The sequence below is a fragment of the Pan paniscus genome, chromosome 3 (genome assembly GCF_029289425.2).
Source record: "Pan paniscus chromosome 3, NHGRI_mPanPan1-v2.0_pri, whole genome shotgun sequence".
NCBI classification, from domain to species: Eukaryota; Metazoa; Chordata; class Mammalia; order Primates; family Hominidae; genus Pan; species Pan paniscus.
The window spans coordinates 180,562,589-180,589,260 of record NC_073252.2 but is presented as its reverse complement, the minus strand read 5'-3'; positions in this window follow the sequence as shown (position 1 = coordinate 180,589,260).

Genomic DNA, 26,672 nt, shown 5'->3' with positions numbered 1-26,672 from the left:
TTCACTCTTCCCCTGTTCACTCTTCCCCTTGTCTCTTCCACGTTACCTGCTCTTTTTTTCTTCTCCCTGTATTCCTTCCTCCTTTACTCATTTCTCAGTGGTTGCTTAATGAAAGGACAAAAGAGCTGGATGAGGTTGGTTGCTGATTCCTGGTCAGTGGCAGCCTTGCAGGAGCGGAGGGGTGGGAGACTGGGCCAGAGAGGAGCACGGCTCTGCTGTGACCCCCGAGCACGTTGTCGCCTGGCGTGCGCTGGCTGACCTAACCGGCCTTTGGTATCTCTGATGTCTTTGGTGATGTGGACATTGATTTCAGTTTGTAACTGTCACTTTTGACTAATGTGGCTCTGGTGATGAACACGTTTTGAAGGGAAAGGAAAAACAGGGGACAATTGACTTGTTACTGAAAAATAATTAAAGCTAGGTTCTAGCAGAGGAGAAGAGGAGGAAGATGTCAGAATAATTTAGAGACATGGTGAAGGCAGCGCACAGAACGCTCAGGTTCACGGCGTGCTCAGTCATCACCATAAAGAGTAAGCATGTCCTTGTTAGTAATTTTTAGGCAGAGCTGACTTGGGCTTCCTGGGCTTGGCAAATCCAGATTCTCCTGCAGTCCAAAGAGCCCTGCGAAAGGATCAGCCAGAATCAGATTGACTCACTTTACCCGGGGATACAACTTGCTCAATCATTTTTAAAATAAAGACGGGTCAGGCTCTCCTCCCTCGCCTGGGATGTGAGTGCAGGTTAGTTTTGCCCAACTTCTCCGTTCCTTAACAAAGTGCTTCCTAGGAAAAGCTGAGACAAGAAAGTATCACATTTAGAAACAAGATAAACATTTCTAATTTGGACTTGTCCTCTTTAGGCGGTCTTCCAGAAGGCTCCAGGGCCCTTGATAAATTAGGGGTCCAGCTCAAATTCCAGGAGTGATTGTAAGGGAGATAAAGAAAAATGCTTGAGAGGACAGGAATTTGGAGAAACATTTGTTTGTCAAGGCCAGGTTTGGGCACCTTGCCAAGTGAGGCCCTGGCTGCCTTGGCCTGCCCTCTGGGGTGCATCCTTGGTGGCATTCGAGCAGGCGAGGGCCGGCCAGGCCGCCCCTGCGGAAAGCATGGGGTTTCTCGAGTCAGATGGCCCTGGGTTCGATTCCTCGCTTTACCACTTCTGTGACGTCTGCACTCCAGCTGCTGACGTCACCTCTGAACCTGAGTTACTTCATCATAAAATGGGGATAATCAGTGCATCTACTTCACACACTTAGTAAATGGTTGAATGATAACGGACAGATAAAATATTCAGAACAATGATCCCCTTTGCAATAAGTGCTAAATTAAAGTACATCCCTTTCTGTCCTGCACAAACTGAGCAGAGCTCACTTGTCTGCCCTAGATGAGTGATGCTTTTTATTTATTTATCCATTCAAGCAAAAGTTTTGAGGCCTACTATGAGCCAGACACTGTTTTAGGTGTGGAGGCGGAGCAGTGAGCAGACGGGCCCTTCCATCGTTGCTCATGTGCCGTCAGGGAGCTGGGCAACAGGTAAGCAGACAAAGGAATAAATCCCATCATTTCCCAAGGTAAATGCATTAGTTGCCTATGGCTGTTTTAACAAGTGACCACACGCTGTAACTTAAAACAACAGAAATCTGGCCAGACGCAGTGTCTCATGCCTGTAATCCCAGGCCTCCTTTGGGAGGCCGAGGAGGGTGGATCACCTGAGGTCTGGAGTTCGAGGCCAGCCTGGCCAACGTGGTGAAACCCCATCTCTACTAAAAACAAAAACATTAGGCAGGCGTGGTGGCCAGTGCCTGTAATCCCAGCTACTTGGGAGGCTGAGGCAGGAGAATCACTTGAATCCAGGGGGCAGAGGTTGCAGTGAGCCAAGGTCGTGCCATTGCACTCCAGTGTGAGCAACAAGAGCGAAACTCCAAAACAACGAAATCCGTTCTCTCACAGTGCTAGGCTGGCAGTCTGCAGTCAAGGTGTTGGCAGGGCCCTGCTCCCTCTGGAGGAGCAAGGGAAGGGCCTTCCGGGTCTCTTCCAGCTTCTGCTAGTTGCTAGTTGCCAGCAGTCCTCAGCTTGTAGGTGCATCACCCCAATCTCAGCCTCCTTCACCTGGCGCTCTCCCTGGGTGTCTCTGTGTCCAGATTTTCCTCTTCTGTTTTTTATTTCTATTTTTAGAGACAAGGTCTCTCTCTGTCATCCAGGCTGGAGCGCAGGGGCACCATCAGAGCACGGCAGCCTCAACCTCCCGGGCCAAGCAATCCTCCCACCACAGCCTTCCAAGTAGCTGGAACTACGCAGCTCACGTTTTCTTCTTCTGAGTGATACTGGCTTTAAGACCCACCCTAATCCCCTGTGACTTCCTGTTAAGTTGATTACACCTCATGTTAAGTTATTTCCAAATAAGGTCGAATTCCCAGGTTCTGGGTGGACATAAATTTTAGGGGAACTTTATTTAACACAGTACAGCAAAATACGCTATGAGAACAAGAAAACTAGATAAAGTGCCAGAGAGTGGGGGTGGAGTTACTGTTGTTGGGGGAGTGAGGTGGGGGTCAGGGGGTGCCCCTCTGAATAGGTGACTTTTGAACTCACATACAAAGACAATAGGACGTCAGCCCTGGGAAGGGTAGTATTCACTTCTTACGGTAAATTTCTTTCTTTGTTTCTTTTAATATATATTTTTAGTAGAGACAGAGTTTCACCATGTTGGCCAGGCTGTTCTTGAACTCCCGGTCTCAAGTAATCCACGCACCTCGGCCTCCCAAAGTGCTGGGATTACGGGCGTGAGCCACCACACCCAGTCCTAGAGTAAATTTATTTTCAGACAATTAGTTTTCATCCTAAACCAGGACATCTCCATACAGACGACAGACTAAAATCAACTGGGAAGCTCAAAAAATATATGCAGTAATTCTCAGACCAATTAAACAGAATCACTGGGGGTTAGGCTTACACCTGGGTATTTCTGAAAGCTCCCTGGGTGATTCTGGTGAGAAGCTGGGATTAAGAAGCCCAGTGGAATCCTGGGCACATGGTGGAATCATATCTTCTAAATGCTTTATATGGATGTTCTCACCAAACCTCCTACTGTAATAGGGATTACCCATGCCTGGGTCCCAGGGCGTATGATGCATGCGTGGGGATGCACCCTCGGCATCAGGATTTCTCAGGCTCCCCAGGTGATCTTATCATGTCCCGTTTAGCCCTGGCTGTGTCCTGAAGATGTTTGGGGGTGAGGCATGCAGAGGAAGGCAAAAAATCGGGCTAGAAAAGGACCTCTGTGATTCCAAGAATGTAAGCCCTTGGAAGTCACACGGTAGTCCCAGGGTCTCAGGCCCCCGATCAAGGAGTTGTAGAGAGAGGGGTTCAGAAAAGGAGATGGGAGGCAGTGGAGGGCCCTGGCTCAGAGCAGAGGCATGGACATGGCCTGGCCCCAGTTCAAACCCCAGGCCATTCGGTATAGCATTTTCTGTGACCTTGAGCAAGCAGCTTCACCTCTTTAGCCTCAGTTTTCTCATCTGTGAAATGAAAGGAATAACAGTACCTGATCCACAGGGTTGTCATAAAACTGAAATTCAGGAGCACACAGAAAGCATCTCCCACAGGGCCAGACAGCTGTCAGCACTCAGTCAGTGGGAGCTGGGATGTTTCCTGAGAGGCATTTGTCCCCGCCCTACACTCTGGCCTAGTGCCCTGGGAGCTGCAGGATCTTAGTGGGGTGCTGGGTGACCATCAGCTGACCAGCTCAGCCCAGGATGCGGATCCTCCAGGTTGGAAATAATGCCAAGGATGGCATTTCTGACCTCGCTGACACCAGCGAAGGTTCCAAAGCGATGACTGGGTACAAGTTGCTGAGCTCCAGAGCTCTTTGTAGAGGGAGCTTCTTCCTTGATCTTTAGACAGAGCTTGGACCTGGCTTTGCTGCCTGTCTCTGGGGTGATGGGACCAGCCCGGAGCACCTGTCAGCACAGGGCCTGGCCAGCGCACAGTTTAGCCTTGATGAGTAGACGAACCCCCGACCCCTGTTGTGAGCATAGGTGGCAGCTGGGCTGTGGAGACCCCCTTTTTTGGGGGGACCACAGATGGGCCGCTCCCTGGGATGCCACAGGCCCTGCCTTGGGGCTCCAGGATGTGCTCTACCACCCTGCCTGGCTCAGGGGCCAGCCAGCACCCTGAGCTGTTCCCGGTAACGCTATGAAGTGGAGCTGTCTTTTCCTACAGTGTGCCGCATCTGTCTTCATTGAAGCATACGCTCTCAGTAATTTCATCGTGGGGTTTTCCATTACAAAGTTTTGATTAATTCCATAAATATTAAAATAAGACAGATAATTAGAATCCAGGTACTCGCTGTTACACAAAAGCAGTAAAGTCGGCACTAAATTATTATTATTAATAATAAGCACTCATATAGCACTGGTAATAAGTGCACAGGAAAAGAGACTCACAGTCATAGTTATTAATATTGTTCCCCCCAAGGCAGTCTTGGGTAGTGGCTGAAGCTCTGTGTCCTAGGAGTGGACTGAAGCACAGTGAGGTGAAGTGATTTGCAAAGACAAATAGGGTGGGAGCCTCATTTTTGCCTCAAGCCTGGGGGTGCGCTGACTTACTAGTCTCCTGCTTCTGGCCTCAGGAGGTAATTTCTCCCACTGGCTGCTTCCTGGCTTCCTCCTGTTCGGAGGCCGTTGGCAGGTCCTCCGTCTTCAGCAGCTCATGGTGGGAGGGCTGGGGAGAGGCGAAGGACTCGGTCCCGTGGGTGTTGCTTGAGGGCCGCAGCTGAATAATAGGTGTCTCCAAGCCTCTATATAAATCGTGTAGACAAGTTTAAACTATGAATCATTAAGGTAGGAGGGAGGGTACACCAAATCAATAAATAGCAAAGTAAGGGAAAAGCTCTCATTACACTGAAGTTGAAGCACCAATTTTGTTGTGTTCGGTCACAGCTGTAATTGTCTCACTAATCACTTTATGGTGGATTCCCAAAGTGGCCACTTTGGAGAATGAACAAAGCCCTGTTCTTATTTTTAATCAGAGGAGCAAGTCAACTATACCTAACACTTTTTCTTTTTCTTTTTCTTTTTTTAAGTACTTGTTATTAAAAAAGCCTTCCTGGCCGGGCACGGTGGCTCACACCTGTAATCCCAGCACTTTGGGAAGCTGAGGTGAGCGGATCACCTGAGGTCGGGAGTCCGAGGCCAGCCTGACCAACATGGAGAAAACCTGTCTCTCCTAGGAAATACAAAATTAGCTGGGCGTGGTGGCACATGCCTGTAATCCCAGCTACCCAAGAGGCTAAGGCAGGAGAATGGCTTGAACCCAGGAAGTGGAGGTTGCGGAGAGCTAAGATTGCGCCACTGCACTCCAGCCTGGGCCACAGGAGCAAAACAACGTCTGAAAAAAAAAAAAAAAAAAAAAAAAAAAACCTTCTCAGCAGCTAACCAAGGAAATGGCACGGACTTTGCTCTTTGGGCTTCAGGTGGGGCTTTTCCCCACGCTGCGGGCCACGATGGAACATTGCTGATGTGTTGTTCAGACCTGGCACCAGGGCAGACCCAGTGGAGATAGGGACCCCATCTTTGCAGACCGCGGCTGTGAGATTCATGCGGGCTGATGTCGCCCCTTCTCAGAAGGGCCCAGAACTGACAATGGGAGCTGCTACCCTGAGCCCATTTCTCACCAGTGAGGAGTGAAGTGGATAGGATGGAACACCTGGGAGAAATCTAGCGTCTGATTTGAGAGGTCCTGGGAGTCGGCAAGAAGGGCGTGCTTGGCTTGAGGAAGGATCACGAAAGCAGAAAGGATTCCGTGAGAGGGAAGACACACAAAAGCTGTGCAGGAGACAGTGGTGATGGCTGCACAGCAATGGAAACGCACATCACGACGTGGAACTGGACGCTTAGAGATGGTTAAAATGGTAAATTTTACATTATGTATATTTCACGACAATGAAACAAAAAGGCTATACTGGGTCATATTGGAATCTAAGGCAAAAGGAAAAACTAGTAATACCAATCCTGTCTGTAGTTAAAGTCTTGATATTTTATTCAAGGATTTTTTGCATAAATTTAGATTTTTAAAAAATGATTGTGTTAAAATTGTATCTCTCTTGATTGCTGTGTGTTTTGGCTTAGAATTTTTAGCCTTAATCTAGGTTCTGCACAAGAGGGATGGGCGGTTCTCAGAAGGAAGCAGGGTCCTTCACCAAGGAGGATGGAAAGAGGAGGGAGGAGGTGTCTGTAGAAGCCAGGAGAGTTGCACAGGGGTACTCTGAGCAGCTCAGGTGGACAAAGGACATTTCCTAATGCGGGAAAGTGGGTGTCTTCTCAAAGGCCATTGCCCACTGGAAGCTGGGCTTGCAGGAGGCCTGTCAGAAGACGAGTGAGCTGAAGTACTCCAAAAGCCTTGGAAACCACTCCAAGGGGTGTTAGAAGTTAAGCAAGATGGGGCGTGTCAGGAGCAGGAGCACAGCTATGAGGATGCCCCTGGAGTGGAGTGCAGGGGCCTGTCCACATGAGCTTTCTCTCTAGAAGAACCTTCAGGCAGAAAAAGGTGGAAGGAGCACCAAGATAGGGGAGGAGGTTAAGAGCTTTGACAGCTCTCAACGTGCTCTTGCCTCCTGAGGGGCCAGGGCTGTGGCTGGGGTGACATCCTGAAGCCCTGAAGGATGTGCAGCTGCTGGCAGTCCGTGAGGGCCTGTGGGGACGGGAGAGGAAAGTGAGACAGCTGGTGGAAATTGTGTTGGTCCTCGGGAGCTACTAGAACACCTCAGCTGAGGATCAGGAAGGGACGCAGGGACTGATGAAGGTCAGCATGGGGTTAACAAAGACAAATCTAGCCAGATACCCCTGCATTTGGGGGAGTTTCCTGCTTAGTAGAGGAGAGGATGTGGTAGACCTGGCATTTCTGAGTTCTCACTTGAGCCTCCTTTCATGTGCTTATTTATTTATTTTCATTGTTGTGGTTGTTTGTAGAGACGGGGGTCTCACTATGTTGCCCAGGTTGGTCTCAAACTCCTGGCCTCAAGAAATCCTCCTGCTTTGGCCTCAAAGAGCTACAGGCATGAGCTACTGCACCCAGCCTAACTTAAGCTTTCCTAATTGGTCTCCTATTTTCACACTTGCCCCTGCTACAATCTCAGTTGTTATTTTCTTCAAAGCGCTGTCTAAAATTATCTCATTAATATTTTCTCACTAATTAATGTGTTTATTGACTATTCCCTGTCCCCCCCATTATATGAACTCCATAAGGGAAGGAACGGCATCCATCCTGTTCAGCTGGGTCTCTCCAGCACTTACAGAAGTGCCCAGCACATAGCGGGAGCTTGGTGTGTCTGTGTTGCATAAATGAATGCATGAGCGAATGAATGAAAATCTGGATTTCAGCAAAAGGCTTTTGGCCAAGTATTATGCAGAAGGTGAAGAAAGTGACCTGGAAGATGGCACGTTGATGCAGACAGTTGCCTGGGTAAATAAATGAATACTGCCTCATGGATCAGAGGGGTCTCTAGTGGAAGGCCACAGGTCTCTTGGCACTATCCATTCACCGTCAGTGACTGATATTTGAACATCTTCAGGTGCACTTAAAGTGTGGCGTTCAGAGCAGGAGGCCGATGGCCTTGCTCTATTCCCACCACTCTTAGGTCACTAGGCCAAGTTGAACGGAAATGGATGGCCCTTCTAAATGGGTAGGTCTCTAGAGGAGAGAGACTGGGCAAGGGCAGACTTGGCGGGGCGGTGGCTGGTGCAGGTGGTAGTGGACAGATGGGATAATGCAGACATCTGTGGGAGAGGGATTACGTTTAGTCCATGGGGCCCCAGGGAGCGAAATGAGGGGTGGAGGCTGGAAGTGACAGGCACGTGTTTGGCCAGTGCAGGGGAGATGCTCCTAACCGCTGGCACTGGCCAGCGCCGGACTAGAAGCCCTCATGAAGGTGAAAGTGTCTCCAAACAGGGCATCCAAACAGGGGGCTTAGTACAGGGCCTGGTCCGAGGTGAAGTTCAGAATAAACACGATTATCATTTCCCTCCGACGAAGGTAATCTGAGGACTTTCACCGACTGCCACCAGGGGAAGCGCTGGCCCAGTTTCCGCCTGAGGGTCCGAGGATAAGTGCATGGTGCCCTGGGAAAAATGAACCGCAGCGAAGAGGAATAAAGACAAGGTGGTGGTGGGGCCGGGGTAAGAAATGTCAGTGGATGCCCAGGGCTCCAAGGCGTGTGCAGAACCCGCTGGCAGTGACTGAGGGGTTCATGGCCAAGACATCTCTGGGCACAGCCAGCAGCCTCTCAGAGGAAGCCTGGACTCTGCAGGCAGGTGATCTCCCTGCCTTATCCAAATTCCCAACACCCGAGTGAGCAGAGATGTTCACGGAAGCCATCGAAAAACCCCAGAATTTTTGCGATGGTCTCAATCTATAGATTTGACTTGAAATACGTGGTTCTTATTAATTAGCTTTTTGCTCTGATTGTGTTTTGCAAGCTTATGGCAGAAGGATGCACTGTGCTATCTTGTCAACGGTGCCAAATCTTGGAATTGGGAGTCATTGTGAGCAAGTGCATCCTCCGGTCACTCACCTCTCTCACCCCTAACACCATTCTCCTGTTCTCGCCAGGTCTGGGACTCTGCAAAGGGCATTTCTCCTTTGGCAGCTGACTCTTAGCCATTAGAGCACACTGGGGGACAGGAGAGGAGAAGGAGGGGATGGGAGAAGAAGGAAGGGAGGGGAGAAGAAGGAGGGGAGGGGAGAAGAAAGAGGGGAGAGGAGAAGGAGGGGAAAGAAGGAGGAGGAGGGGAGAGGAGGGGTGAGGAGAAGGAGGAGGGGAGAGGAGAAGGAGGGGAGAGGAGAAGGAGGAGGGGAGAGGAGAAGGAGGAGGGGAGAGGAGAAGGGGGAGGGGAGAGGAGAAGGAGGAGGGGAGAGGAGAAGGAGGAGGGGAGAGGAGAAGGAGGAGGGGAGAGGAGAAGGAGGAGGGGAGAGGAGAAGGAGGAGGGGAGAGGAGAAGGAGGAGGGGAGAGGAGAAGGAGGAGGGGAGAGGAGAAGGAGGAGGGGAGAGGAGAAGGAGGAGGGGAGAGGAGAAGGAGGAGGGGAGAGGAGAAGGAGGAGGGGAGAGGAGAAGGAGGAGGGGAGAGGAGAAGGAGGAGGGAAGAGGAGGGAGAGGAGAAGGAGGAGGGAAGAGGAGGGAGAGGAGAAGGAGGAGGGGAGGGGGGGAGAGGAGAAGGGGGAGAGGAGAAGGAGGGGAGAGGAGAAGGGGGGAGAGGAGAAGGAGGGGAGAGGAGAAGGGGGAGAGGAGAAGGAGGGGAGAGGAGAAGGAGGGGAGAGGAGAAGGGGGAGAGGAGAAGGAGGGGAGAGGAGAAGGAGGAGGGGAGAGGAGAAGGAGGAGGGGAGAGGAGAAGGAGGCAAGAGGAGAAGGAGGGGAGAGGAGAAGGGGGGAGAGGAGAAGGAGGGGAGAGGAGAAGGGGGGAGAGGAGAAGGAGGGGAGAGGAGAAGGGGAGAGGAGAAGGGGGGAGAGGAGAAGGAGGGGAGAGGAGAAGGGGGGAGAGGAGAAGGGGGGAGAGGAGAAGGAGGGGAGAGGAGAAGAGGGGAGAGGAGAAGGAGGGGAGAGGAGAAGGAGGGGAGAGGAGAAGAGGGGAGAGGAGAAGGAGGGGAGAAGGAGGGGAGAGAAGGGGGGAGAGGAGGAGGGGAGAGGAGAAGGGGGGAGAGGAGAAGGGGAGAGGAGAAGGGGGAAGAGGAGAAGGGGGGAGAGGAGAAGGGGGGAGAGGAGAAGGGGGGAGAGGAGAAGGGGGAGAGGAGAAGGGGGAGAGGAGATGGAGGGGAGGGGAGAAGGAGGGGAGAGGAGAAGGGGGAGAGGAGAAGGAGGGGAGAGGAGAAGGAGGGGAGAGGAGAAGGAGGGGAGCGGAGAAGGAGGGGAGCGGAGAAGGAGGGGAGCGGAGAAGGAGGGGAGCGGAGAAGGAGGGGAGCGGAGAAGGAGGGGAGCGGAGAAGGGGGAGAGGAGAAGGAGGGGAGAGGAGAAGGAGGGGAGAGGAGAAGGAGGGGAGAGGAGAAGGAGGGGAGAGGAGAAGGAGGGGAGAGGAGAAGGGGGGAGAGGAGAAGGAGGGGAGAGGAGAAGGAGGGGAGAGGAGAAGGGGGAGAGGAGAAGGGGGAGATGAGAAGGAGGGGAGAGGAGAAGGGGGAGAGGAGAAGGAGGGGAGAGGAGAAGGAGGGGAGAGGAGGAGGAGGGGAGAGGAGAAGGAGGGGAGAGGAGAAGGAGGAGGGGAGAGGAGAGGGAGGGGAGAGGAGAAGGGGGGAGAGGAGAAGGAGGGGAGAGGAGAAGGGGGAGAGGAGAAGGAGGGGAGAGGAGAAGGAGGGGAGAGGAGAAGGGGGGGAGAGGAGAAGGAGGGGAGAGGAGAAGGAGGGGAGAGGAGAAGGAGGGGAGAGGAGAAGGGGGGAGAGGAGAAGGAGGGGAGAGGAGAAGGAGGGGAGAGGAGAAGGGGGGGAGAGGAGAAGGAGGGGAGAGGAGAAGGAGGGGAGAGGAGAAGGGGGGAGAGGAGAAGGAGGGGAGAGGAGAAGGGGGGAGAGGAGAAGGGGGGAGAGGAGAAGGAGGGGAGAGGAGAAGGGGGGAGAGGAGAAGGAGGGGAGAGGAGAAGGGGGGAGAGGAGAAGGGGGGAGAGGAGAAGGAGGGGAGAGGAGAAGGGGGGAGAGGAGAAGGAGGGGAGAGGAGAAGGGGGAGAGGAGAAGGAGGGGAGAGGAGAAGGAGGGGAGAGGAGAAGGAGGGGAGAGGAGAAGAGGGGAGAGGAGAAGGAGGATTTTGCCCAGAGGTTGGGTGGGAAGGTAATCCAAATGCTCTAGTGAACGTGCCAGGGCTAGTTTTAAAGATGAGAAAAATTTACTTCCCAAAGAGTGTTTATGTTTCTCACATTAAAAAAAAAAAAAAAAGATGAGAATAAGAGCAAAAAAGGAGAAGAGGAAAACAAGGAAATGGAGCTGTGCAGACCCTCTCTTTGTTTTAGGCTGTATTTTTAGAGCAGCTTTCGATTCACAGTAAAACCGAGAAGGTAGAGAGATTTCCCATATCCTCCCTGCCCCCATATAGGCATAGCAACCCCCGTTATCAATACCCCCCACCACAGCATGAATTCATTACAATTCATGAACCTTCACTGACATGTCATTGTCACCCAAAGAAAATATTTTTGACATTAGGGTTCACTCTTGGTGTTGTACATTCTATGGGCTTGGGCAAATGTATCATGACATAGATCCACAATTACAGTATCATACAGAACAGTTTCACTGCCCTAAAATTGCTATGCATTCCACCTGTTCATCCTTCCCCCCTTCATACCTAGCCTTGGTAACCACTGAGATTTTTACTCTCTATAGTTGTGCCTTTTCCAGAATGTCACATAGTTGGAATCATGTAGTATGTAATCTTTTCATACTGCCTTCTTTCACTTAGTCATATACACTCAGGGTTCTTTCATGTTTAGTTTTTTGTTATTTACTTATTTAGAGATAGGCTCTTGCTTTGTTGCCCAGGCCAGAGTGCAGTGGCTATTCACAGGCTTGATCATGGTGCACTACAGCTTTGAACTCCTGACCTCAAGCAGTCCTCCTGCCTCAGCCTCCCGAGTAGCTGGGACTACAGGTGCCTGCCACCATGCCTGGCTTCATTTCATCTTAAAGCTAAATAATAGTACATTACCTGAATGTGCCACAGTTTATTAATCCATTCACCTACTGCAGGACATCTTGGTTGCTCCCAGTTTGGGCAATTATGAACAAAGCTGCTATGAACACCCATGGACAGGTCTGTGTGTGGATACCAAGGAGCACAACTGCTGGATCATATGCTAAGAGTACGTTTAGCTTTGCAAGAAACTGCCAAACTACCTTCCAACAAGACTGTGCCATTTTGCGTTCCCACCAGCAATGAACGAGAATTCCTGTTGCTCCACATCCTTGTCAGCATTTGGTGTTATCAGTATTCTGGATTTTGGCCATTCTACTAGGTGTGTAGTAGTTGTTGTTTTAATTTGCATTTCCCTGATGACTTAAAATGTGGGGCATCTTTTCTTATGCTTCTTTGCCATCTGTATGTCTTTGGTAAGGTGTCTGTTAAAGTCTTGGCTCAGTTTTAATCAAATTGCTTATTTTGTTTTTGTTGAGTTTTAAGAGTTCTTTGTATATTTTAGACAAGAGTCCTTTGTCGTATATATCTTCTGCAAATGTTTTCTCCCAGTCTGTGGTTTGTCTTTTATTCCTCTTGATCTGCTTGGTCTTTTCCACTGTGACACCTTTCTTCTTTTCTTTCTTTATTATCACTATAGAAAAGTAAAATATTGGGAGACTTCCTAGCTCAGGATCACTTTTAGAAGAAAGGGAGCTTTGAGAAAGGGAGGGAAAGAGAAAGTTATTAGGGATCATAGGGCTCTGTGCAGGAGGCAAAGGGCAGGTGAAAGCCAGAGAGGGGGGTCTGGACAGTGGGCAACACAGAAGCTCTGGACTCCTGAGAGGCAGAAGAAAGAAGATGCCGGAAGTTGGAGAAGATCTGAATGCTGGGGAGGAGGAATCTAAGAACAGCTTTACTTTGAAATTTTCCTCTGCTGTTGGACTGTCTCCTTCTGGCTATCATAGATTTTAAAAGACAGTCGATTTTTTAAAGGCGAGTTATGAAATCATTTCTACCACATCTTTCCTGTAACACACAAGCTGCAATTCTTCCCCATTTGTACTGACAAATAAATAGTGCTGGGGGAGGCTGGAGGGTTGGGGGTCACCTCCAGCCGTTCTTGCCTCGGTGTGAGGTGCCAGAAAGGCAAGCTGATGACGTGACTTTCCTGGGGGCCATGGGGGCTTTGATTCATGCATAGATGGCCTTCCCTTAAATTTCATTTTCTGGCTTACTATTAACAAACATCCTGGCCGGGCACGGTGGCTCACGCCTGTAATCTGAGCACTTTGGGAGGCTGAGGCGGGCGGATCACCTGAGGTCGGGAGTTTGAGACCAGCCTGACCAACATGGAGAAACCCCGTTTCTACTAAAAATACAAAAATTAGCCAGGTGTGGTGGTGCGTGCCTGTAATCGGGAGGCTGAGGCAGGAGAATCGCTTGAACCTAGGCAGATGTTGTGGTGAGCCGAGATCGTGCCATTGCACTCCAGCCTGGGCAACAAGAGCGAAACTCCATCTCAAAAAAGAAAGAAAAAGAAAGAAAGAAAGAAAGAAAGAAAGAAAGAAAGAAAGGAAAGAAAGGAAAGAAAGGAAAGAAAGGAAAGAAAGGAAAGAAAGGAAAGAAAGGAAAGAAAGGAAAGAAAGGAAAGAAAGGAAAGAAAGGAAAGAAAGGAAAGAAAGGAAAGAAAGGAAAGAAAGAAAGGAAAGAAAGGAAAGAAAGGAAAGAAAGGAAAGAAAGGAAAGAAAGGAAAGAAAGGAAAGAAAGGAAAGAAAGGAAAGAAAGGAAAGAAAGGAAAGAAAGGAAAGAAAGGAAAGAAAGATCCTGAAAGAGAAGCCAGCACAGAGAGTTTACTTACCTTTTCGTTTCCATGCTGGGGCATCCTCTCCCCAGAGAGTGGAAGGGCCTTGGCCTCGAGGATCTGGAGAACAGCAGCTGTGCAGCAGGACTGGGCTCGCCTCCGCAGACCCCAGAAGTGCAGAGTGTGCCCCTGTGAGAGGCACACTAACTGCGGTTATGTGAGTGAACCGATGGTCATTTAGGACTGAGAGCCAACAGCACAGTAAAGATTCTGCCTATCATTCTATGTGCGTCAGATGAAGTTGACTGTAAGCTTTATTTCATTACAACTGTACATTTTCTCTGTCTCAGGCTTTGTCAACTCAGGCTTCAGTTACCTTTTTCTCACGTCTCCATCCCAGAGCCCCATGGAGAGGAGTGAGAGCGTGGCTTCCCGAGGGCTTTCCGTCCTCCTCCCCTCCGCCTCCCCAGATTTGGTCTTACAAAGCTTCTTTCTAGGGGCCTGTTATTTGGGGTCTCGCTGATGTCAGCAGAGGCTGGCCCCCTTTGTTGCACTGCTCCCTCTGGCCTGAGGATGGGAGCTGCAGGATCCCAAGAGCCCTTTATTTTTTGGGCGGTTCCCTGAAGCTGCTTCTCTCCTTGCAGGTGTCTCTCTGTGCTCAGCCCTCCCTCTGGGGAGGCTGAGTTGTCACTTCCCCATCAGAGGAAGACAATCTGTCTCTGACCAGTGTCCTGGCTAAGATGGGGCCCCGGTGGAGGTGTGTGAGCAGATGACTCAGAGACTCTTCTTCATATTAAAATATTCCAGTAATTATGTCAGGGCCGATCCGGCTCACGCATGGCACTTTACAAAAGATACACAAATCATGGCCCAGTAGGCTCTGGGCCAGAACACACGCAAGGCACCGGCGTGCTCCACAGCACCGCGGGCGGATCAGAGCATCTCTAGCCTGTCAAAGACCCACTCCTTTGTATCTCTCCACGGGAGACAAGCCATTTGCCGGAGCCACATAATGGAGCATTCAGCCTTTGAATTGCCACTTCTCTGAAGACTCTACAGGGCTATGAGGGTGACTGCCTCAGGCCGGGAGGAAGGGAGGAAGGTAGGAAGGAGGTTTTGAGCCTTTATCTGACTAGAAAGAGGCTGCTATAGGCCCACAAAATCAAGGTCTCACCCCCTCGTCCCTGAGAGGCAGCCAGGCGTCCTGGGCAAGAGTGATGCTGTCTCCACACCGCAGGGGCAGCAAGCAAGGCTGTAGACAGGGCTGTTCCACCGTGTGGCCCCAAGAGGACACCTGCCAAGGAGAAGGAGGCAGTGCGGGCCCCTGAGAAGGAGCTGTCCAGCCTGCATACGTGTGTTGGGGGCCGAGGCTGTTGGTTTCAGTGCATTAAATCATGGACTGCTCTCCACTGCGTTACTATTCCTTTGGCTGCCCCGACAATGCACTCCATTATGTCATTATTAATTATGAGGTAGCTGAAACGAGGGCTTCTCCACCCAGAGGGGCTCCAGAAAACAAGGGAAGGAGCCCGGCCTGTGTGTCCGCTCTGCAGGCACTGTGCATTTTCACAACACACTTTGGGCCCCAACAGATATGCCTAATGCAGGGCTGGGCCGTATTGCTGGTCGGGGCAGAGTCTGGGATCTGGGAGCTCAGTGGGATTCCAAGAGGCTCTCCAGGGAGCAGCAGCTCCCAACCCCTCTGCCCCTCTGAGGCTGTCAGAAGCCAGTGCTCAATCCCTTACCTGAGCCTTCTCTTTCGTGTTTTTTTTTTTTTTTTTTAGACGGAGTCTCGCTCTTGTTGCCCAGGCTGGAGTGCAATGGCGCCATCTCTGCTCACTGCAACCTCCACCTCCCAGGTTCAAGCGATTCTCCTGCCTCAGCCTCCCAAGTAGCTGGGATTACAGGCACCCACCACCACCCCCAGCTAATTTTTTTGTATTTTTAGTAGAGACGGGTTTTCTCCGTGTTGGTCAGGCTGGACTCGAACGCCTGACCTCAGGTGATCCTCCCATCTCAGCTTCCCAAAGTGCTGGGATTACAGGCATGGGCCACCGCGCCGGGCCGAGCCTTCTCACTTTCATCAGCCTGGCACTCCCTCCCTCAGCCAGGCTCCAGGCACATGGCTGAAATGGACTCTGGGCCTGGGAGGGCGTGGGGGCGCCTGGCCTGTGCTGCCTCTCAGCAGGCCTGGGCACAGCTCTTCCTTTCCCTCCGCAGGAACTCAGCCTCTCACAGAACCTCTGCCCTGCACAGACTTGACTAATGGCCCCAGGAACACACACACTGCCTCCAGAGCTGTCTTGTAGTGATGCTGGCGCCATTTTGCTAGTGTCTGGGGTGGGGTGGGTGCCCCTTCTGAAAGGTTCTTTGCAAGAAGCAGGTGGAGGCAAGTTCCAGCCTCCTCACTCAGGCCCGAGGTGTCACTGAGTGCCAGCTCCTGCCGCCCTGGAGTTGCATGGTTTTGGCCTTTAAGGACTTCTGGAGCAGATATTTGATTTTTTTTTTTTTCTGGTCAGTTTTATGGTCACCTGGATCTGAAAGTTTTCAGTGAGGTGGGTGTGCGTGAATGCAGAATGAAGTCAGACTTAGTTCTCTCTCCTGTGTTGAAGAGTCCCCCCAGATTCGTGTCTCCCTGAAACCTGAGAAGGCACTCTTACTTGGAAATAAGGTCTTTGCAGATACAGATGGGATCATTCTGGATTAGGGTGGGCCCTCATCTAATGACTGGTGTCCTTAGAGGCAGAGGAAACAGAGACCCAGGGACACGCAGGAGACGATGCCTTATGCCAACTGAGGCCGAGAGTGGAGTGACATCTATAAGCCACGGCACACTGGCCACCGCCGGAAGCTGCAAGAGGCAAGGCAGGTTCCTCCCCCCGGAGCCGTCAGAGAGCGCAAGGCCCTGCCCGCGCCTTGATTTCAGACTCCAGCCTCCAGAACGTGAGACAACTTTCTGTTGTTTTTACCTCCACCCCCACTCCAGTTTGTGTCACTTTGTTAAGGCAGCCCTAGGAAATGAATACTCCCTCCCACCCACTTCTGTTTGCCTCCACTCTGCTGGAGTGCCGGGCCTGGATGGGGAACAGGCCTAGCAGGGTTACCCCTGGGACTACCCAGGGTAGCCTGACTGAGCACCTTTGTAGGCAAAGAAAACAGAAGAAAACAAAACAAGACACCTGGCAAAATTTGAATTTCAGATCAACAACAAATAAACTTTTTTAGCATAAATATATCCCAAATATTGCCGGGATATACTTGTACTAGCAAATAATTGTAATTGCTCAGAAATTTATTTAACTGGGCCTGGGTGTCTGCCTTTTATCTGCAACCCTAGCCGCCTGCTCCGGCCTCCCTCCCCTGCCATTATCTTCCAGCCCAGGGCTCACAGAAGGGCCCTGGGGGTGGGCTCTGACCTGCTTCAGGAGGACAGCAAGGTGGCGGCAGCCAGCGAGCCTGGGCAGAACTGCTCTGAAATCCATGAGTGCCCGAGCCCCTGGCCCCCCATGCACCGCCAGCAGCCTGCGGTCTGAACATCATCTCTCCCAGCTGGGTGCAAGTCTGGCAGGATTTGAACATACGGAGGAGGCAGCAGGGAGGGGAGGGTGAGGCCTGCCTGGGGCGCCTTCCAGCAGGGGGAACCGAGCCTCAGGTGCTTCCTGCTGAGTGGTGCTTGGCTTTGGCCGGTGCACTTCGATTTGTTCTATTTTTAACTGTCTTCAATTTCCCTCCTGGGGAAAGGGAGAAGGAGGAGGGTAACAAGGAGGTGGGGAGTGGGGAGTGAATCCGGGGGACTCGGGAGTGGTTGGTGGGGCTGTGCTGAATTCTGAGGAACAGCAACACCAAGGCAAAGACAGAGGGCGAGGCTTTTTGGGGAAGAGAGAGAGGGTGGCCGGCCAGGCAGGAGCACAGGGCACCTGAGAGGGCTCAGGGACAGAGGAAGTCCCATTCTTGGCTGAGGAGAGACAGAGGGGCCTGGGCTTGGGTGCTAGACCAAGCTAGTCAGAAGGACTCTGCAGCACCCAGTGATTGATGGCACATAGCAGACATGGTGACTCTGAGCACACACGCTTGGGTGACTAGGAGGATGATGGTACCATTACCCAAAAACATCCCAGGAGAAGGAGGAACAGTTGGAGGTAGAGGCCCCAACCCCACAGTGGGGGAAATGTCCACAAGCATTTGCGGATGGTGACTGTTCAGTAGTGCGTGGCTCATTCCAGAGCGCCCTGGCCTGCGGGCAGGGTGGCCTCTTGCCTCTGGGGGCTGGGACCGCCTGTTCCTGCACTGCTCATGGACTTACTGCTTCTGCGGACAGGCCTTGGTCTTCGGGGCCGAGGGGCACAGAGCCAGTTCCTTCTGTGAGCGAGAGCAGGACTCACGAGAAGGCCCATCCTGTAACTGGTGAGTGTGGAATGGCCACTCCACAGAGAACAGACCTGGGGGCCAGGGTGGCAGAGGGCTTGGGGAGGGGGCACCACATTCTGGATAAAGGACAGCTCTGCAGCTCTTTGTAGCAGGATGTGCCCTGGTCCTGGGGCCAGCAGGAGCAACGTTTCTGGGCAGGGGGCCTTTTCTGCGCTCTTGGACAGAAGGGCCCAGGGCTTAGCCCATTCATTCACTCATTGCTTACCCACTTACCCAACAAACAACAAGTTCTGTCACCTGTCTGTCACCTGCCTAACACTGTGCTGGAGCCTGGGGATACAAACAGGAGTGATCCCAAAGGGTTTAGAGTCTGAAGTCAGACACAGGAACCAACAAGGAGAGCCATCTCCATGGAGGCAGGAGACCCCGGGAAGGAAAGGCCTCAGGCCTTGAAGCCACAGATACCTGAAATTGAATCTTGGCCCAGCTTCTCACGGAAGCTCTTTCGGCTTCAGTTTCCTCATCTGTAAAATGGGGAAATGTTCAAATCTACCTTCAGGGTTGTTATTGTTGGATTAGAGATGCGGAATCTAAATTCCGTACATAACGCATGGCGTGTGGCAGCCCTCAGTGAATCGCAGCTGCTAGATAATACATGCAGAGCACAGCGGACACCTAAAGCGTGGCTTGAGCTCATAATATTTGACCTCGAATATTGAAAATTGGTTGGGTTTTGTAACCGCCCAAGGGGTTCACCTTGCCCGCTGTGAGACAGAGTCGATTCATCAAGACAGGAGAATTGCAATAAAGAGTAATTCATGCGGAGCCGGTTGTGTGGGAGACTGGAGTTTTATTATTACCCAAATCAGTCTCCCAGAGCAATTGGGGAGCAGAGTTTTTAAGGATAACTTGGTGGGTGGAGGGAAGCCAGTGAGCCAGGAGAGCTGATTGACCAGAGATGAAATCACAGGGAGTCGTGTCTTTTTGCACTCAGTTACTGGGTGGGGGGTCCGAAAGATCATATGAGACAGTTTATTGATCTGGGTGGGGCCAGCTGATCCATCAAGTTCAGGGTCTGCAAAATACCTCAAGTACTGATCTTAGGAGGAAGTTAGGGAGGGTCAGAATCTTGTAGCCTCCAGCTGCATGCCTCCTAAACTAGAATTTCTAATCTTGTGGCTAATGTTAGTCCTACAAAGGCAATCTAGCCCACAGGTAAGAAGGAGGTCTGCTTTGGAGAAAGGCTGTTACTGTTCTTTGTTTAAACTATAAACTAAGTTTCTCCTAAAGTTAGTTCAGCCTACGCCCGGGAATGAACAAGGACAGCTTGGAGGTTAGAAGCATTGCAAAGGTGGTTTCAGTTTCATGAGGACTTTATTGTTATAAAACAGGGCCAGAAGGAGAAGTATTTAGCATTGAGCCTTAGTTAATCTTCATTTCAAATCTAGAAGGCAGTTTAGATTTTGGGGCCAGAGTTGCTTGGCTTCAAATTCTAGCTTTGATATCTGTGAGCTGTGTACCTTGGACAAGTTACTTTGCCTCTCTGTGCCTCAGATTCTGCAGCTCAGTGGGTGGGGATGGGGGCAATAATATATCTATCACGTAGGAATTTTTGTGAGGACGAAGTGAACTCATAGGTGCAAAGCATTTAGAACACTGTCCAGGCATGGTGCAGTGTGCTCAGGCCTGTAATCCCAGCACTTCGGGAGGCTGAAGTGGGAGGATCCCTTGAGCCCAGGAGATTGAGACCAGCCTGGGCAACATAGGGAGACCCCATCTTTACAAGAAAATTTCAAAAAAATTAGCCAGGCATGGTGGTGCACGCCTGTAATCCCAGCTACTTGGGAGGCTTAGGTGGGAGGATCACTTGAGCCTGGGAAGTCGAGGCCTGGGAAGTGAGCCAGGATGGCGCTACTGCACTCGAACCTGGGTGACAGAAGGAGACTCAGTCTCAAAACAAACAAACAAGCAAACAAACAAAATTAAATAAATAAACACCGTCCAGCATGCAGTAGGCACCACTGGTGTTCCTGTGTTTATGATTATTATCCACATTACACAATGAGGAACGGGCACAGCAGCCTTGCCTATCGTAACCACAGCCCACAGCAGGTGAGGGGTGGAGCCAGGACTTCCACCGGCCGTAGCTCAGAAGCCCACCCTTGCTCTTCCTACTTCCACAACAGCCAATGCTGCTGCCCCTGATCCCAGCAGAGCTCTGTGGCCAACCCCACTGGCATTGAGCCTTAGTTAAGGCTTAGTTAAGGAAGGGCGAAGTGAGTGGAAATAGGTGGAAAGGGGTTGGTCCTCACCACGTAGCCACTTCCTGAGGGGAGAGGCCACAGTGGAGGGGAGGCTGAAGACAGGTCCCGGCAAAGCCCACACTGGGGGCAGCGGCAGACGAGGGAGACCCTTAGAGAGGTAGGAGATCCAGAGGGCAAAGCTCTGCATGCAGAGAAGGGCAGTTTTCTAGAAGCTGATGGAAAGTGCAAGAAGGTGCTGGGGCCGGAAGGGCCATGGGGTTGGTGACCAGGAAGTTAAGCAATTGGGCAGCAGCAGAGGGAAGAGCTAAATTGTTTCAGAGCAGAGGTGACCGTGTAGAGCAGAGGAGAGCAAACCCCCTTCAAGAAATCTGGCTCTGAGGGGAGTGGAGGTGTGGGGTAAGCACGGCTGGGGGAGCCGGCCTGGGAGGGCCTCTGGCATGGACGCCAAAGCCTTTCTTTTGGTTAAAGCTGGGATGGAGAAGGTTTTGGTTAAAGCTGGAATGGAGAAGGTTTTTCTTTCCAGGGTTCCGATCTCAGGTGGAAGAGTCAATCCAAGGCCACTCACAGGAAACCGTCCGATGTGTGCTGCTGGCCTGCGGGTGGCACCTCTGCGTCCTCAGCCCCAGCTGGGTGGCAGCGTCTCCCTGGAGCCCGGTCTCAGTGCCCCTCAGGGCTGGCCCAAGGGAATGAATGGAGGTAATTAGAGAAAAGGCCCATGACTAAAATCATGCACACCGTGGACCAGGCGCCTCAAAGGATCTTCAGATTCTGGCCCTCTGTGCGGTCCCCTCTGCTTCCTGCCCTCTGTGGTTGACATGTCCATTGTTGGGGTTCAGAATACCATACCCCAAAATGAAGGCCTCAGAAGCAGCCTCCAAAACAAAAGTTTTTCTCTGACCTTCCCAGGCCCTCCTCTCTCTCAGCCCCATTCCCCCAGCCAGGGAAACTAGAATCCCTTTTCCTCAAGGTGGGTCATAGAAACCAGAACTCCTTCTCCCCAAAGCCCGCCTTAAAACCTGAAAATATATGGCCAGGCGCGGTGGCTCCCGCCTGTAATCCCAGCACTCTGGGAGGCCGAGGTGGGTGGATCATGTGGTCAGGAGTTCGAGACTAGCCTGGCCAACATGGTGAAACCCCGTCTCTACTAAAAATACAAAAATTAGCCGGGCATGATGGTGGGCGCCTGTAATCCCAGCTACTAGGGAGGCTGAGGCAGGAGAATCGCTTGAACCCGGGAGGCAGAGGTTGGAGGTTGCAGCGAGTGGAGATGGTGCCATTGCATTCCAGCCTGGGTGACAGAGTGAGACTCTGTCTCAAAAACAAACAAACAAACTAACTAACTAGCTAAAAATATTACTTGAAATTTATCCCACCATTCTGCATAAGAACTGGCCATAAAGAAACTCTCCAACCCACCTTGTGGGACTGTGGATCATAAGACCCCTATTCCAGAGAGGACCCTGCCCCACACCCAGGAGAAACGAAGCTGCCCAGAGAGGCCAAGAAGAACTGGACAGAAAGACCTTGCTGGCGTTCTGCTCAGTCTCCTAACATTAGCTCAGGCTCTTCTTGTCCAGTCATATTTCTACACTGCTGTCCATAATTTGTTGTACCTATTTCTACACTGCTGTCCATAATTTGTTGAAACATAAAACAGTTTCCCCTCATCTGTGCGTCTTATTCTGAAGGCTCCTGTGTACACATATTAAATAAATTTGTGTGCCTTTTCTCCTGTTACTCTGCCTTATGTGAATTCATTTTTCTTTTCTTTTTTTTTTTTTTTTTTGAGATGGAGTCTCACTCTGTTGCCCAGGCTGCAGTGCAGTGGCGTGATCTTGGCTCACTGCCACCTCCACCTCCCAGGTTCAAGAGATTCTCCTGCTCAGTCTCCCTTGTAGCTGGGATTACAGGTGAGACACACTCCACCATGCCCGGCAAAGTTTTGTATTTTTAGTAGAGACGGGGTTTCGCCGCATTGGTCAGGCTGGTCTCGAACTCCTGACCTCAGGTATATGCCAGCCTCAGCCTCCCAAAATGTTGGGATTACAGGTGTGAGCCACCGCGCCCGGCCATGAGTTCATTTTTCAGCAAAACTTCAGAGGGCAGAGGTTTCCCTTCCCCTCTATGCCAGGCATGGAGATGGGCGATGGCACAGCAGGCCCCCAGCAGCCATGGAAATCTCCTTTGCGGGGAGACCCTTTCCTCCACCGCCCTCCTGGCGGGAATGAATGAAGACGAGAACCAGCAAGGGAGACTGGGGATCCTGAGCCCCGGGGCCATGAGGGAGCCCACTGGGCCTGGGAGGGAGGTCGGTCTCAGGTGAGCTGCACCCTCAGAAGCTTCCAGCAGGCAGCACTGTGCACACTGTTGCCCAGTCGGAGAGGGACAGAACATTTTTATCTACTGACTTAAAAAAAAATAGATAAATAAAGGCATCAGATGATTCCATTTCTGTGAACAATAGAGTCTGCTTCAGCTCCCTAATGGGGCCAGCCGGGAGAGAGCGATGAGGAGAGGGCAGAGCAAAATGGGAGCGGTCTGCCAGGAAAGAGACGCCTCCCCTGAGGGTGAAGTCGCAGGGCCAGCAGAGAAGCCCCAGCCGGATGGCGGTGGATGGACCCTGGGGTCTGGGCTCTGTCTGGGGTCTGGGCATGCTCCTCGCGCCCAGCTTGCAGTGGCCTGTAGGCACCACAGTCACGCGTCACCTGCTACGGGCTTCACTTTAACCGTTAAGTAGCTCTTCAATAATTTAAACCATTTCTTTCTACACCATAAACGACTAACTTTAAACTTTTTTCAGTTTATTTTTTAAATAAAGGTCAATGATCCGGAGGGTTCTGGATGTTTTGCAGAACAGAAGCTACTGAGGATGCCATGTGTCTGGATGGGGCAGCGGCTTTCTGAGCTCAGAGCACACCCCTGGGCCGCACTGTCCGAGTGCCTGGTGGGTGCCAAGGAGCTGGACTTGCTTGCGACTTGGGCAAGACACAATTGCACCCGCCAGGCCCAGATAGGCCATGGCACCACGAAGCAGGCGCCAGTCCAGAGGCACTTGCTTCGTGCAAAGTGCAGGGATGGGAGGGGATGGGATTTCTTGGGAAATGGGAGAAACTCCACTCAGCTGGATTTGAGGATGTGTCTAGCACATTGGGGCCTGGACAGGGAGTGGGGCAGGCCTTTGAAGTGACTCGGGGCCCTGAATGCCTGGCATGGGAGCAACAAGGTGAGTGGGAAGAGCATGGGTTCTGGGGTCATCTGAGTAGGATTTCAGCCCGAGCTCCCCACCCTCCGTGGATCTGGGCAAGCCACTTACCTGCGGGAGGCTGGGGAGCCTCACAGGATGCCCAAGGGCCCGTGTTCCAGAACATGGCCTGTGGGACCGCCCTGGACCAGCACTGCAGAGATGGCCCCAGGGATGCATCAGCGGCCCTGCACCCTTGCTGGTGCCCTGCACAGGTGTGCCCGCTGCATATGGTCTTGGGTCTGACCTGGGCTGAGGGCCGGGAGGAATCATCCTCAGTGTGGCCCTGACCCGCAGAAGCTGGGCTCCAGGCAGCCTGGAACCAACCTCCCCAGTAAAGCCCGGAGCCACGCCACGAACACCCTGCGCTCAGGGCCCCCTCCAAGCACTCCATGTGCTCTAAGCAGCTTCATCTGACCACAGCCCCTGGGCCGCAACGCCCCGTTTACAGAAAAGGACATTGAGTCACAGCGAGGTGGAGTAACTAGTCCAAGTCTATGAAGCTCGTAAGGGAAGAAGCTGGGACAAGCTCCAGGAAGTCTGGCCCTGGAGCCCGGGCCTTGACCTCCACAGCTCTCCTCTGTACAGCCTCAGCCTCCCTTCTCCCTGGCACGGGCACTGCTGCTCACCCTTCGAGCCCAGCACAGCCTCACGTCTTCCAGGAAGCCTGCCTGACCCCCCAGGTAGCGCTGAGGTTCCTACTCTGTGCTCACAGCCAGCCCTGCTCTGTTGACAAAGGATCTGTGTCCACCTATTAGTTGGACCAAGGACCCCGGAGGACAGTTTCATGCGCGTCCGTGTGAAGAGACCACCAAACAGGCTTCGTGTGAGCAACATGGCTGTTTATTTCACCTGGGTGCAGGTGGGCTGAGTCCGAAAAGAGAGTCAGCAAAGGGAGATAGGGGTGGGGCCGTTTTATAGGATTTGGGAAGGTAATGGAAAATTAGTCAAAGGGGGTTGTTCTCTGGTGGGCAGGGGTGGGGGGTCACAAGGTGCTCAGTGGGGGAGCTTCTGAGCCAGGAGAAGGAAATTCACAGGGTTAATCACTCAGTTAAGGTGGGGCAGGAACAAATCACAATGGTGGAATGTCATCAGTTAAGGTGGGGCAGGGCCTTTTCACTTCTTTTGTGATTCTTCAGTTACTTCAGGCCATCTGGGCGTATAGTGCAAGTCACAGGGGATGCGATGGCTTGGCTTGGGCTCAGAGGCCTGACATTCCTGCCTTCTTATATTAATAAGAAAAATAAAACAAAATAGTGTTGAAGTGTTGAGGCGGCGAAAATTTTTGGGGGTGGTATGGAGAGAGAATGGGCGATGTTTCTCAGGGCTGCTTCAAGCGGGATTAGGGGCGGCGTGGGAACTTAGAGTGGGAGAGATTAAGCTGAAGGGAGATCTTGTGGTAAGGGGTTATATTGTGGGGATGTAAGAAGAAACATTTGTTGTATAGAATGATTGGTGATGGCCTGGATACGGTTTTGTATGAATTGAAAAACTAAATGGAATAAGAGAAGGAGAAAAACAGGTATAAAAGGACTAAGAATTGGGAGGACCTAGGACATCTAATTAGAGAGTGCCTAAGGAGATTCAGCATAGTCCTGCCGGCAAAGATTATTTATTTACTTCAAGAGTTTAGAGTGGCAGTTTGAGGATAGCACTAGGAGATATCAGCTGTGATGTCTTGGAGAAAGAGTGTAAACTGGCAGTGTAAACAAGAGCAGGGCATGTGTGAGTAGTTGAGAACAGTGAATAGGAGTATGACTAACAGATGAGGATGAAATTTGGGCTTGACTGAAGTAATGGGGGCTGTCTGTGAAGCCTTGCGGCAGTACAGCCCAGGTAATTTGCTGAGCCTAATGGGTGTCAGGGTCAGTCTAAGTGAAGGCAAAGAGAGGCTGGGATGAAGGGTGCAAGGAATAGTAAAGAAAACATGTTTGAGATCCAGAACAGAATAATGGGTAGTAGAGGGAGGTATTGAGGATAGGAGAGTATATGGGTTTGGCACCACGGGGTGGATAGGCAAAACAATTTGGTTGATAAGGCGCAGATTCTGAACTAACTTGTAAGGCTTGTCTGGTTTTAGGACAGGTAAAATGGGGGAATGGTAAGGAGAGTTTATAGGCTTTAAAAGGCCACGCTGTAGCAGGCGAGTGATAACAGGCTTTAATCTTTTTAAAGCGTGCTGCGGGATGGGATATTGGCGTTGAGTGGGGTAAGGGTGATTAGGTTTTAATGAGATGGTAAGGGGCATGTAATTGGTTGCCAGGGAAGGAGTAGAGATGTCCCATACTTGTGGCTTAAGGTGGGGGGATATGAGAGGAAGACACGAAGGAGGCTTTGGGTTGGGGAGAAGGGCGGCAATGAGATGTGGCTGTAGCCCAGGAATAGTCAGGGAAGCAGATGATTTAGTTAAAGTGTCTCAGCCTAATAAGGGAGCTGGGCAGGTGGGGATAACTAATAAGGAGTGCTTAAAAGAGTATTGTCTAAATTGGCACCAGAGTTGGGGAGTTTTAAGAGGTTTAGAAGCCTGGCCGTCAATACCCACAACAGTTATGGAGGCAAGGGAAACAGGCCCTTGAAAAGAAGGTAATGTGGAGTGGGTAGCCTCCGTATTGATTAAGAAGGGGACGGACTTACCTTCCACTGTGAGAGTTACCCAAAGCTCGGCGTCCGTGATGGTCTGCGGGGCTTCCGAGGTGATCAGGCAGCATCAGTCTTCAGCCGCTAAGCCGAGAAGATCTGGGAAGGAGTCAGAGAGCCTTGGGCCAGAGTTCCAGGGGCTCTGAGAGTGGCTGCCAGGTGAGTTGAACAGTCTGATTTTCAGTGGGGTCCCACACAGATGGGACACGGCTTAGGAGGAATCCTGGGCTGCGGGCATTCCTTGGCCCAGTGGCCAGATTTCTGGCACATGTAGCAAGCTCCTGGGGGAGGAGGTTCTGGAGGAACGCCTGGCTGCTGCGGTTCAGGCGTTTGGAAGTTCTTGTGTGCTGGAGATGTGGCTGGGGTTTGTCTCACAGTGGAGGCGAGGAATTGCAACTTTTTTCTGTTATTGTACACCTTGAAGGTGAGGTCAGTTAAGTCCTGTTGTGGGGTTTGAGGGCCAGATTCCAATTTCTGGAGTTTTATTTAATGTCAGGAGCAGATTGGGTAATAAAATGTATATTGAGAATAAGATGGCCTTTTGACCTTTTAGGGTCTAGGGCTGTAAAGTGTCTCAGGGTTGCTGCCAAACGAGCCATGAACTGGGCTGGATTTTTATATTTGATGAAAAAGAGCCTAAACGCTTCTGATTTGGGATAAAGAAAAAGGAGCATTAACCTTGACTATGCCTTTGGCTCCAGCCACCTTTTTAAGAGTAAAT